The 11322-nt window shown below is 39.9% G+C and overlaps 1 protein-coding gene across 1 annotated transcript in view; it reads left to right on the top strand.

The window, feature by feature from the left end:
- The first annotated feature begins 6902 nt into the window (after window positions 1–6902).
- The window catches only part of basp1 (brain abundant, membrane attached signal protein 1), an 85528-nt gene continuing 81108 nt past the window's right edge, over window positions 6903–11322 (top strand). The window contains exon 1 of the mRNA XM_014139107.3: window positions 6903–7118. The gene's annotated coding sequence lies outside the window, so the exon portion shown is untranslated. The remainder of the gene's footprint in view (window positions 7119–11322) is intronic.

The raw sequence follows: 11322 nt of genomic DNA, 5'->3' as shown, positions 1-11322 counted from the left end.
GTGTGTGTTTGAGTACCGAAAATCACTGAAAATCACAGAAATCACTTAGAGCTCCAAAACCCGCCTTAAGGTAAGTTAGCTCCCATGCCAATTCCAAGTCTTTCTAACCTCATATCTGACTAACTCTGAAATTTTAAGTTATTTCAGAATTAAAGTTAACTGGATAAAGCAACATGCTTTGTGACATTATGTTAGCTAGCTATCCCCAGTTAGATATTGTGTTTTCACTTATTGTATCTTCATACTGCATGTTGCGTTCTCCATAGTGCACTCTTACGTTTGTAAGCTGGCTGCTCGTTCTAAATAGTATAATCTAATCTGTTCAAAACAGACTTGTCATGCAAAAGTGAAAATGGTGTATTTATGCTGTTGTTCAAATGCACAGCACTATATATATCTTCTCTGGGTAACTACCGGTAGTTCAAAAACTTGCCACTACATTTCTGTCATGCGGCCGCTGCCCAAGACCTTACTCTGCGAATTAGATTTAATCTATAACAATCTTTGCAGATTACTTATTGTATGCCATTAAAAGACTCATCGTTGCACAGTGTATGAATCACTAAATTGGTTGTCACTCCCCAAACAGAAGATAACTGTATTGGTACCATTTTTTAAAAATTGGATCACCTTAAATTTTCCTCTTTATATTAAGGAACACCTAACTTTACAACACTCACACTATACCTTTTAACAACAGCAGCAATGACAAATTTCAAGCGTACATCATGAGCCTGGAGAAGATCTTTCAGATACAAAGGCCCAACTGACCGGAAAATGTTCCTACAATCTTGAAGTGTGGATGCCGATTGGTCAGAACAGCGATGAATAGTCCTTAGCACGGGTACTTCCTGTTTGAGTTTCTTCCTATAGTAAAGGAGGAGAAAAATTGAGTTGTGGTCAGATTTGGGGGAGGGCCTTGTATGCATCCCGGAAGTTGGAATAACAATGGTCAAGTATTTTTCCAGCGTGAGTACTACAGTCAATATGCTGATAGAATTTAGGTAGCCTTTTTCTCAAATTTGCTTTGTTAAAGTCCCCAGCTACAATAAACGCAGCCTCAGGATATATGGTTTCCAGTTTGCATAAAGTCCAGTGAAGTTCCTTGAGGGCAGTCGTGGTATCGGCTTGAGGGGGGATATACACAGCTGTGACAATAACCGAAGAGAATTACTTCGGGAGATAATACGGTCGGCATTTGATTGTGAGATATTCTAGGTCGAACAAAAAGACTTGAGTTCCTGTATGTTATTACAATTACACCATGAGTAATTAATCATGAAACATACACCCCGCCCTTCTTCTTCCCGGTGAGATGTTTATTCCTGTCGGCGCGATGAACTGAGAACCCAGCTGGCTGTATGGACCGGGACAGTATATCTGTAGTGAGCCATGATTCCATGAAATAGAGTATGTTACAGTCCCTGATGTCACTCTGAAAGGAGATCCTTGCCCTGAGTTTGTCTACTTTATTGTCCAAAGACTGAACATTAGCGAGTAATATACTCAGAAGCGGTGGATGGTGTACACACCTCCTGAGTCGGACTAGGGATGAGCAAAACTACTCCATTTTGCTCATCCCTTCCAAAAGGCAGAAACTCAAACAGGAAGTACCTGTGCTAAGGTCTATTCAACACTGGTCTGACCAATCAGAATCCATGCTTCAAGATTGTTTTGACCACGCTGATTGGGATATGTTCCGGGTAGCCTCTGAGAATAACATCAACGTATACAGTGACATAGTGACTGAGTTCATCAGGAAGTGTATATTCCCACTGTGATGTTGTTCCCACTGTGACTATTAAAACCTACCAAAATCAGAAACTGTGGATAGATGGCAGTATTCGCACAAAACTGAAAGTGAGAACCACCACATTTAACCATGGCAAGGTGACTGGGAATATGGACAAATAAAAACAGTGAAGTTAATCCCTTTGAAAGGCAATCAAACAAGCAAAACGTCAGTACAGAGACAAATTGGAGTCGCAATTCAACGGCTCAGACACGAGGCGGGATGGGGTATCGCTGCAGAATGATGTGGTAGCCATGCTGGTTACGTATGCCTTGAATTCAAAATAAATCACAGACGGTGTCACCAACAAAGTACCCCCACGCCATAACACCTCCTCCTCCATGATTTACAGTGGGAAATAAACATGCAGAGATCATCCGTTCACCCACACGCATCTCACAAAGACACGGCGGTTGGAACCAAAAATCTCCAATTTGGACTCTTGATCAAAGGACAAATTTCCACCAGTCTAATGTCCATTGCTCATGTTTCTTGGCCAAAGCAAGTCTCTTCTTATAATTGGTGTCCTTTAGTAGTGGTATCTTTTCAGCAATTTGACCATAAAGGCCTGATTCACACAGTCTCCTCTGAACAGTTGATGTTGAGATGTGTATGTTACTTGAACTCTGTGAAGCATTTATTTGAGCTGCAATTTCTGAGACTGGTAACTCTAATGAACTTATCCTCTGCAGCAGACTTAACTCTGGGTTTTCCATTCCTGTGGCAGTTCTCATGAGAGCCATTTTCATCATAGCGCTTGATGGTTTTTAAGACTGCATTTGAAGATACTTTCAAAGTTCTTGAAATGTTCCGTATTGACTAACCTTCATGTCTTAAAGTAATGATGGAATGTCGTTTCTCTTTGCTTATTTGAGCTGTTCATGCCATAATATGGACTTGGTCTTTTACCAAATAGGGCTATCTTCTGTATACCTCTCCTACAATGTCAAAACACAACTGATTGGCTCAAATGTATTAAAACCTCTACAGGATCGGTGGGTCCCCCGTGGGACGGTTGAGCTAACGTAGGCTAATGCGATTAGCATGAGGTTGTAAGTAACAAGAACATTTCCCAGGACATAGACATATCTGATATTGGCAGAAAGCTTAAATTGTTGTTAATCTAACTGCACTGTCCAACTTACAATTTCTATTACAGAAAAATAATATCATGCTACTGTTTGAGGAGAGTGCACGGTTATGAATTTGAAAAGTTATTAATAAACCAATCAGGCACATTTGGGCAGTCTTGATAAAAAATTTAACAGAAATGCAATGGTTCATTGGATCAGCCTAAAACTTGTAGACCTCCACAAGTCTGGTTCATCCTTGAGAGCAATTTCCAAATGCCTGAAGGTGCCACGTTCATCTGTACAAATAATAGTACGCAAGTATAAACACCATGGGACCAAGTAGCCGTCATACCGCTCAAGAAGGAGACGCGTTCTGTCTCCTAGAGATTAACGTACTTTGGTGCGAGAAGTGCAAATCAATCCAAGAACAACAGCAATGGACCTTGTAAAGATGCTGGAGGAAACAGGTACAAAAGTATCTATATCCACAATAAAACGAGTCCTATATTGACATAACCTGAAAGGCTGCTCAGGTAGGAAGAAGCAACCACTCCAAAACCGCCCCCCAAAAAAGCCAGACTATGGTTTGCAACTGCATATGGGGAAATATATTGTACTTTTTGGAGAAGTGTCCTCTGGAGGCCTACAAACCTGACTCAGTTACACCAGCTCTGTCAGGAGGAATGGGCCAAAATTCACCCAACTTATTGTGGGAAGCTTGTAGAAGGCTACCCGAAACGTATGACCCAAGTTATACAATTTAGAGGCAATGCTACCAAATGCTAATTTAGTGTATGTAAACTTCTGACCCACTGGGAATGTGATGAAAGAAATAACAGCTGAAATAAATCATTCTCTTTACTATTATTCTGACATTTCACATTATTAAAATAAAGTGGGGATCCTAACTGACCTAAGACAGGGAATTTTTACTGAAATTAAATGTCAGGAATTGTGAAAAACTGAGTTTAAATGTATTTGGCTAAGGTGTATGTAAACTTCTGACTTCAACTGTACACTGCTGCCATCTAGTGGCCAAAATATAAATTGTGCCTGAGCTGAAATAATACATTATGACCTTTCTCTTGCATTTCAAAGATGATGGTACAAAATATAGATATTTTTTCTTCTTTGTATTATCTTTTACCATATCTAATGTTTTATATTATCCTACATTAATTTCACATTTCCACAAACTTCAAAGTGTTTCCTTTCAAATGGTATCAAGAATATGCATATCCTTGCTTCAGGTCCTGAGCTACAGACAGGTAGATTTGGGTATGTCATTGCAGGCGAAAATTTAAAAAAGGCTCAGATCCGATGTAAAGAAATTCCACAAATTAATTTTTAAGAAGGCGTACCTGTTAATTGAAATGCATTCCAGGTGACTACCTCATGAAGCTGGTTGAGAGAATGCCAAGAGTGTGCAAAGCTGTCATCAAGGCAAAGGGTGGCTATTTGAAAAATCGCAAATATAAAATATATTTTGATTTGTTTAACTTGTTTTTGGCTACTACGTGATTCCAAATGTGTTATTTCATAGTTTTTATTTCTTCACTATTATTGTACAATGTAGAAAATAGTAAAAATAAAGAAAAACCCTTGAATGAGTAGGTATTCTAAAACTTTTCACCGGTAGTGTATGTGGCAGGGTTTATCAACAATCACGGATTACAAATGGATAACCAGCCACGTCGCGGACACAAGATGTCCACCATTGTTCCTGTACCGAAGAAAGCAAAGGTAACTGAACTAAATGACTGTCGCTCCGTAGCACTCACTTCTGTCATCATGAAGTGCTTTGAGAGACTAGTTAAGGATCATATCTTGATGGGCCGCCCCCAGGTGGTGAAGGTAGGATCCTCAACACAGGGGCCCCACAAGGGTGTGTGCTCAGCCCCCTCCTATACTCCCTGTTCACCCTTGACTGCTTGGCCACACATGCCTCTACCTCAATCATCAACTTTGCAGACGACACAACAGTGGTAGGCCTGATTACCAACAACGACGAGACAGCCTACAGGGTGGAGGTGAGGGCCCTGGCGGAGTGGTGCCAGGAAAATAACCTTTCCCTCAATGTCAACAAAACGAAATAACTGACTGTGGACTTCAGGAAACAGCAGAGAGAGCAGGCACCAATCCACATCAACGGGACCGCAGTGGAGAAGGTGAAAAGCTTCAAGTTCCTTGGCGTACACATCACAGATGATCTGAAATGGTCCACCCACACAGACAGTGTGGTGAAGAAGGTGCAACAGTGCCTCTTCAACCTTATGTAACAGATGTAAACCGTACTCTCCTTGCGTTGTGTTTTGTCCAAATAAATCACATCAGCCAGTGGTCCCAGTTGAGCATCATTTATTTCTGTTGCTGTTGTTAAATAGGAAACAGCACGTTAGTTGTGCAGGGCTTAACGGTATTGATGGTTGTCGATGGCAAAATCCCTTGCATCACATTTTCATACTGGGCGAACAAAATACAAAAATACAATACAAAATATAACATGTGTAAATAGCTGTTGTTAAATAGTTGTGCAGGGCTTAACGGTATTGATGGCTGTCGATGGCAAAATCTGTAGCATGAAGACAACTGTGTTAGCAGTGGGCTAATGTGACCATTACGTCGGTGTTTGCTAGCTAACACACTTATTTAAAGCAATCATATGTCAAAGCACATCCCAGAAAGCCCCTCAATCCCTAACAGGTACCATATACCCACACATGTATAAATCAGCAATGTACAGCAAACGTGTACACATTGTAAAATAGAAAATAGAAAACAGTATTCAGAACGTGACCTACCCCTTGCATCACATTTTCATACTGGGAAGACCTGACGTTTGCGATCTCCCCCTATCTGCATACGGGGCCAATCACAACACGCCTTATTGTCATCAGAGTTGAACCAACCAATAAGAATGCTTATTGGTTGGTTCAATAAGAAATTTGGCAACTGCACTGCCCGCAACCGCAGGGCTCTCCAGAGGGCGGTGCATTCTGCTCAACACATCACCGGGGGCACACTGCCTGCCTTCCAGGACACCCACAGCACCCGATGTCACAGGAAGGCCAAAAAGATCATCAAGGACAACAACCACCCAAGCCACTGTCTGTTCACCCTGCTACCATCCAGAAGGTGAGTTCAGTACAGGTGTATCAAAGCTGGGACCGAGAGACTGAAAAACAGTTTCTATCTCAAGGCCATCAGACTGTTAAATAGCCATCACTAGCCGGCTACCACCTGGTTACTCAATCCTGCACCTTAGAGGCTACTGCCCTATATACATATACATGGAATCACTGGTCACTTTAATAATGGAACACTAGTCACTTGAATACATACTGCTTTATTCATTTCATATGTATATACTGTGTTATATTCGACTGAATTTTAGTCAATGCCACTCCGACATTGTTCTTCCTAATATTTATATACTTCTATCCCCATTCTTTACTTTAGATTTGTGTGTATTGTTGTTAATTGTTAGATATTACTGCACTGTTGGAGCTAGGAACGCAAGCATTTCGCTACACCTACAATAACAACTGCTAAATATGTGTATGTGACCAATAACATTTGATTTGATGAATGAAAGATGATAATTGTACAAGATGTGTAAGCTCACCTTTAAGGGGGCTGTGTAAGAGGCTTTGTAAGGAGCTTACAGATGGACAGTGGTAAGGGCAACGGTTTCACAGACATCAGTGGGAGTAGTGCAGAGGGCTGCAAAAAAGCAAGCAGTTTTACAAGCAGTGTGGTTTGTGTTGCACATGCCTGTGAGAAGTGGCTAATGGATCAGCACTCTAGGCTCCAAAATATGAAATTAGGTGAAGTCAAGAGCAGGTGCTGTGCATGTTTGACCAATGAGCAGAATGCATCTTGTAAACCAATCAACCAATGTTTTAACGACAACATTCGTGCTGATAACAACCGGGACCGCTGGTCTCTACACATAATCGAATGCCTGCCTCGCGGTTCAATTGCTGTTTATCGTGGCCCATGTGAAAGTCCCTTTAGGCATTTGTAGATCAGCCCTCCACGTCTCAGCAGCGTCGCGCGCCCAAATGATCGCCAGAATGGAGTGAACCGTGTGCGTGCGTGTGCGTGTACGTGCGCGTGTCGCCAGAGAAATGCAGAGCGAGCCACGCAGAACACTACCATAATAGGCACACGCTACCACGCGCACAGGCGAAGCCGCTTGATAAAATACACTCATTGAAAGGAGGGCTTTGTAACTTACTTCACTGTCAACGGTAAGAATCACTCCATTGAATATTTATTTTTGAAAAAGATTAACAATTGCTCAAGTGCGCTTTTTCAAATCGTTTTATTTTCAGGGTGTGTAGATTTCTGCTTTTCACCTATCCATTTGGATAGGTAGAGCGCACGTTGGATAATGGGATGTATTTGACAAAAAAAGGAGCACTTCTGAGCAAATTGACTTGACTGATTATGTGGACAAATCCTAAAAATGTATGAGTAACCTTGTTTGCAATGGAAATGTCATAATTAGTCCGTTTTCCCTTCTATGCAATTCTACCGACAAAATGTCAAGATAAAGGGGTGTGTTCTCTTTCTCGTGCATAATGTCTGGTGAAGTATGGACCTTTTCCTCCATACAAGTATTTTACATGTCTTGATGATAGTGTAGTTTATTAATGTACGAGCTCTTTAAAAGTAAATATGACTGATTACAAACATTGCGTGCTAATGATGCACAAGTGTCACAATTTAGGCTGACCAAATGGACAGAAACTCCACATTTTATAGAGATTGTGGAACATCTCTCCAAATGGAAATTATAGTAATTCCAGAAATAAGATTATTTGCCCCACCTCTTTGTGTATGGAGGTGTGACACTACATGTAACACACACTCACACACTGTCATATCATCAGATCTGAACGCGACCGAATTAGGTGACTGATTTATTAATATCATATTTCATCTGAATGTGCACAAATAGGAGATGCTCAGTTCTTGTATGGCATGTGTGATGAGAAGGGGGTGTAGGCTACTAGAGTGCCTATCCTTTCGCAAGACTCTTTAGCATCATTTAAAATATTTAGCATCATATCTGATTCGGTTAAATAATAAGTAAAATATTGTTATCATTTTTAGTGTCCATCGTTGCAATTACATCTCAAATACTATTGGGTTGGAGTGAAACTTCGATTAGTAATGCCAAGTCCTTTGTTTGGCGGGACGCATGCGCATTGCTTTTAGGGTGTGGATTGCTGGATGCATGATATTCTACCATGCTTATCAATTGCCTGTCGCGTGTCCCGAAGTTCGATATCCTTATCGATAGCCTAAAATACTACTTTATTTCTTAAATCGAGAGAATTGAGAATGTGCACGGGTTCTCTTTTTTTACGACAGTGATTAGGGCGGGAATGAGACATTTCGTATTGACATGTTATATTATCAAATGTATGACCTAAACATTTGGCTATTATTCAATAACAAAAATAGCTACCGTTCGGTTTGCTTTAATGCATGTTTGTAGGCAATGCAATTTTGGTTTCTGCTTCAAGCTACACTGTCGCCTATACTTAAGCCACCTGTCAAGAAGCAGCATAATGCATTTCAATAACTGCTCTGCTATGGATGCATATCATTTTAACGCATCATTTGGGTATCATCATTACATCTGCAGGAGGGGAATTGGCTATAAATTGGAGGCAACCTGATGTCTATTCGATGCTGCTATGAAATTATGGCTGAATAACTCATCCCATAAACTAAGATATAGTCTAGTGAGCACCATCCAAAGTCCATGGACTTTGAAATTTGGTCCGTCCGCCCTGGCTTTGATGTCAACGTCCAAAGTAATCATTTTTGTCTCCGATTGGGACCGGCCTTAATTTCAAACTCCACAGCCGTCTGGTACTTCACAATACAGTACTCTCCTGTGATCTACTGTGCCCCCCTGGATATGCCACACCTGTCAGGTTGATGGATTATATTGAAGAAATGCTCTCTAATAGGGATGTAAACACATTTCTGGGATCTTTTATTTCAGCTTAGGTAACAAGGGACCAACACTTTGCATGTTGTTTATATTTTTGTTCAGTGGTTGTTTCAGGTTGTGTTTTTATGGCCTTTTATGCATTTCCTTGGAATCAACTCCAATTCCAATGTTAGTCCATTATAGTTTGTTAAATGGCTTACAGAAACAAAATAACAAAATGTAGACCTATTCCTAAATAGGTTAACTTGAACCCATTTGCACTCCACATTGAAGCCATGCTATTACTTACAATAGAATTCACACTGATATAAGGGCTATAGTTCAGGGCCCGGTTTCCCAAAAGCATGTTAAGTTCATCATTAGAACCTTCGTAGGATCTCTGAGCTGTTTCCCAGAACCAGCGTTAACGTTGCACTTGAAAATGAACGCAATCGAATGCCTGCCTCAGACCACTTGATGCACAGCGCATTGTTATATACTGTTTTACCTTCCTGTGTCACTTGATTTATTTGTCTATCTGTGACTGCCGATAACTTCAGAACAAAGTTGACTGCAAATAGAAAGTTGCCAATGTCTTTGCAATTGACACAAACAAGTATAAAAAATATGCTTTAAATGAAAACTGAGATGACTGCATTAAAATAAACAATAGGCTATAGGCCTATTTTAACTATATTAAAATACATTTCATGTTCAGTCGAGTTCTATTTTGCTACTTGTAGGCTAGGCTACTGTCTGTAATTTGTCTCAATATATTTAATGATGTGTAGCCTAACGTGCACAATAATGTGCCAAAACTGTGATTTAATGCATTTTTATTGGGTAAGCATTAGAATAAGCCACGTCAATATTTGCAGCTATTGTGGAAATATTTCTCTAGGAGCTGATCTGTCATCAGTATTGTGAAATAATTCTAATGTTAAGGTAAGATTTGAATTGAGAAAGCTGAAGCGAGACCCTGACAGTATCGACATATGCTCCAACGATGCGCTCAGTGACCATTCTATCTGTGTGGTGTTTTGGGAAATGCATGTTACATTTTCAGTCATTGCAGTAAAGATGCATTGTTAAAACACTCGTATACCCAAGATCCATCGCTATCGGGAAACTGGGCCCTGTACAGTAGAGTACAGAACAGTAATGTTCATACAGTAAATTAAGTGTGAGTACTGTAGAGTATAGTAAAGTTCAGTATAATGTACTATATTGTACTGAACTCCACTCTACTTGACTGTACTCTATGAAGTACACTCTACTGTAGGCCTACTCTACTGTATTGTGCTGAACTAAATGCAACTTTGCTCTACTGTACTGTGCTGTATTGTACTTAATCTATGATTGGTTCAGATTTGGCCCAGTCCGGGCAGACCAAATATGGTCTTGTTTGGGGGTGAGTTCATTTAGAATAATACTCAGCATGCTTTGAAAGAGTAGATTTACATTTTAGGCTTGTAGCAGAAATGTGTCTAGAGCGACTTAGTCAGTGCATTCAACTAAGGTAGATAAACAAGCACATATCATATTCATAGCAAGAAAAACATTTCTGTAACTGTTACGGAGAACGTTACTGATAAATTGTGAAACCGTTGCAAAGTAGACTTAATGATTCCGAATACAGGAATGGTGTTGCTGTAAGCTTATGGCTAGCTGCATATGATCTTATTTATTTTTGGGGTTTTGATGTTACCGGTAGAGTGCAATGGTATGTCTTATTTAGGGGATCCAATTCCACGGGTGGAAGCAGAAAATTGAACACAAGTGGCTTCTTTGTTGAACTGCCAATGAATGGGATTATGTGTTTCACGTTCACATAATACTGTTTCTGTTTTAATTAAAAACCAAGCAGTTCGCACACTTGGAAAGAGGGTACAGAGAATGTAGTAGGAACATACAGGTGCTCAGGACATTGCCCTCACTGCTAACTCTAGCCACACCCACTAAACCTCTAATTAGCTTTTGGCTGGGATTCATGCTAATAGGCAGAATGTAAGTATATTCATTTAGATAGAATATCTAGGTACAAGTCTTTGATTGACAAACAAAAACCCCAAACCAATTTTGAAATAATATAAAATGGCCCTTTGACTACTACATTAGACCATTTTACAGTTAATAGGATGGGTTCCTTAGAATTTATTAGGAATCATAGGGAGTATTTAATCATATAATGTTTCTCGCTCTAGAAAAAAAATACAATTGAACAAATAATATCCTGCTCTTATGGTAGCCTATAGGCAATATGATTCCCTTCTCAAAATGTCTAAATGAAAAGTACACAATGAAAATATATAGACTACCATTCAAAAGTTTGGGGTCACTTAGAAATGTTCTTGTTTTTGAAAGAAGAGCATTTTTTTTGTCCATTAAAATAACATCAAATTGATCAGAAATACAGTGTAGACATTGTTAATGTTGTAAATGACTATTGTAGCTGGAAGCTGCCAGTTCAGGATTTGTGAGGCATCTATTTCTCAAACTAGACA

The sequence above is a fragment of the Salmo salar genome, chromosome 14, assembly GCF_965601325.2.
Source record: "Salmo salar chromosome 14, fSalSal1, whole genome shotgun sequence".
NCBI lineage: Eukaryota > Metazoa > Chordata > Actinopteri > Salmoniformes > Salmonidae > Salmo > Salmo salar.
Note: the sequence above shows the minus strand (reverse complement) of the source record. Positions and strands in the feature narration are given on the sequence as shown.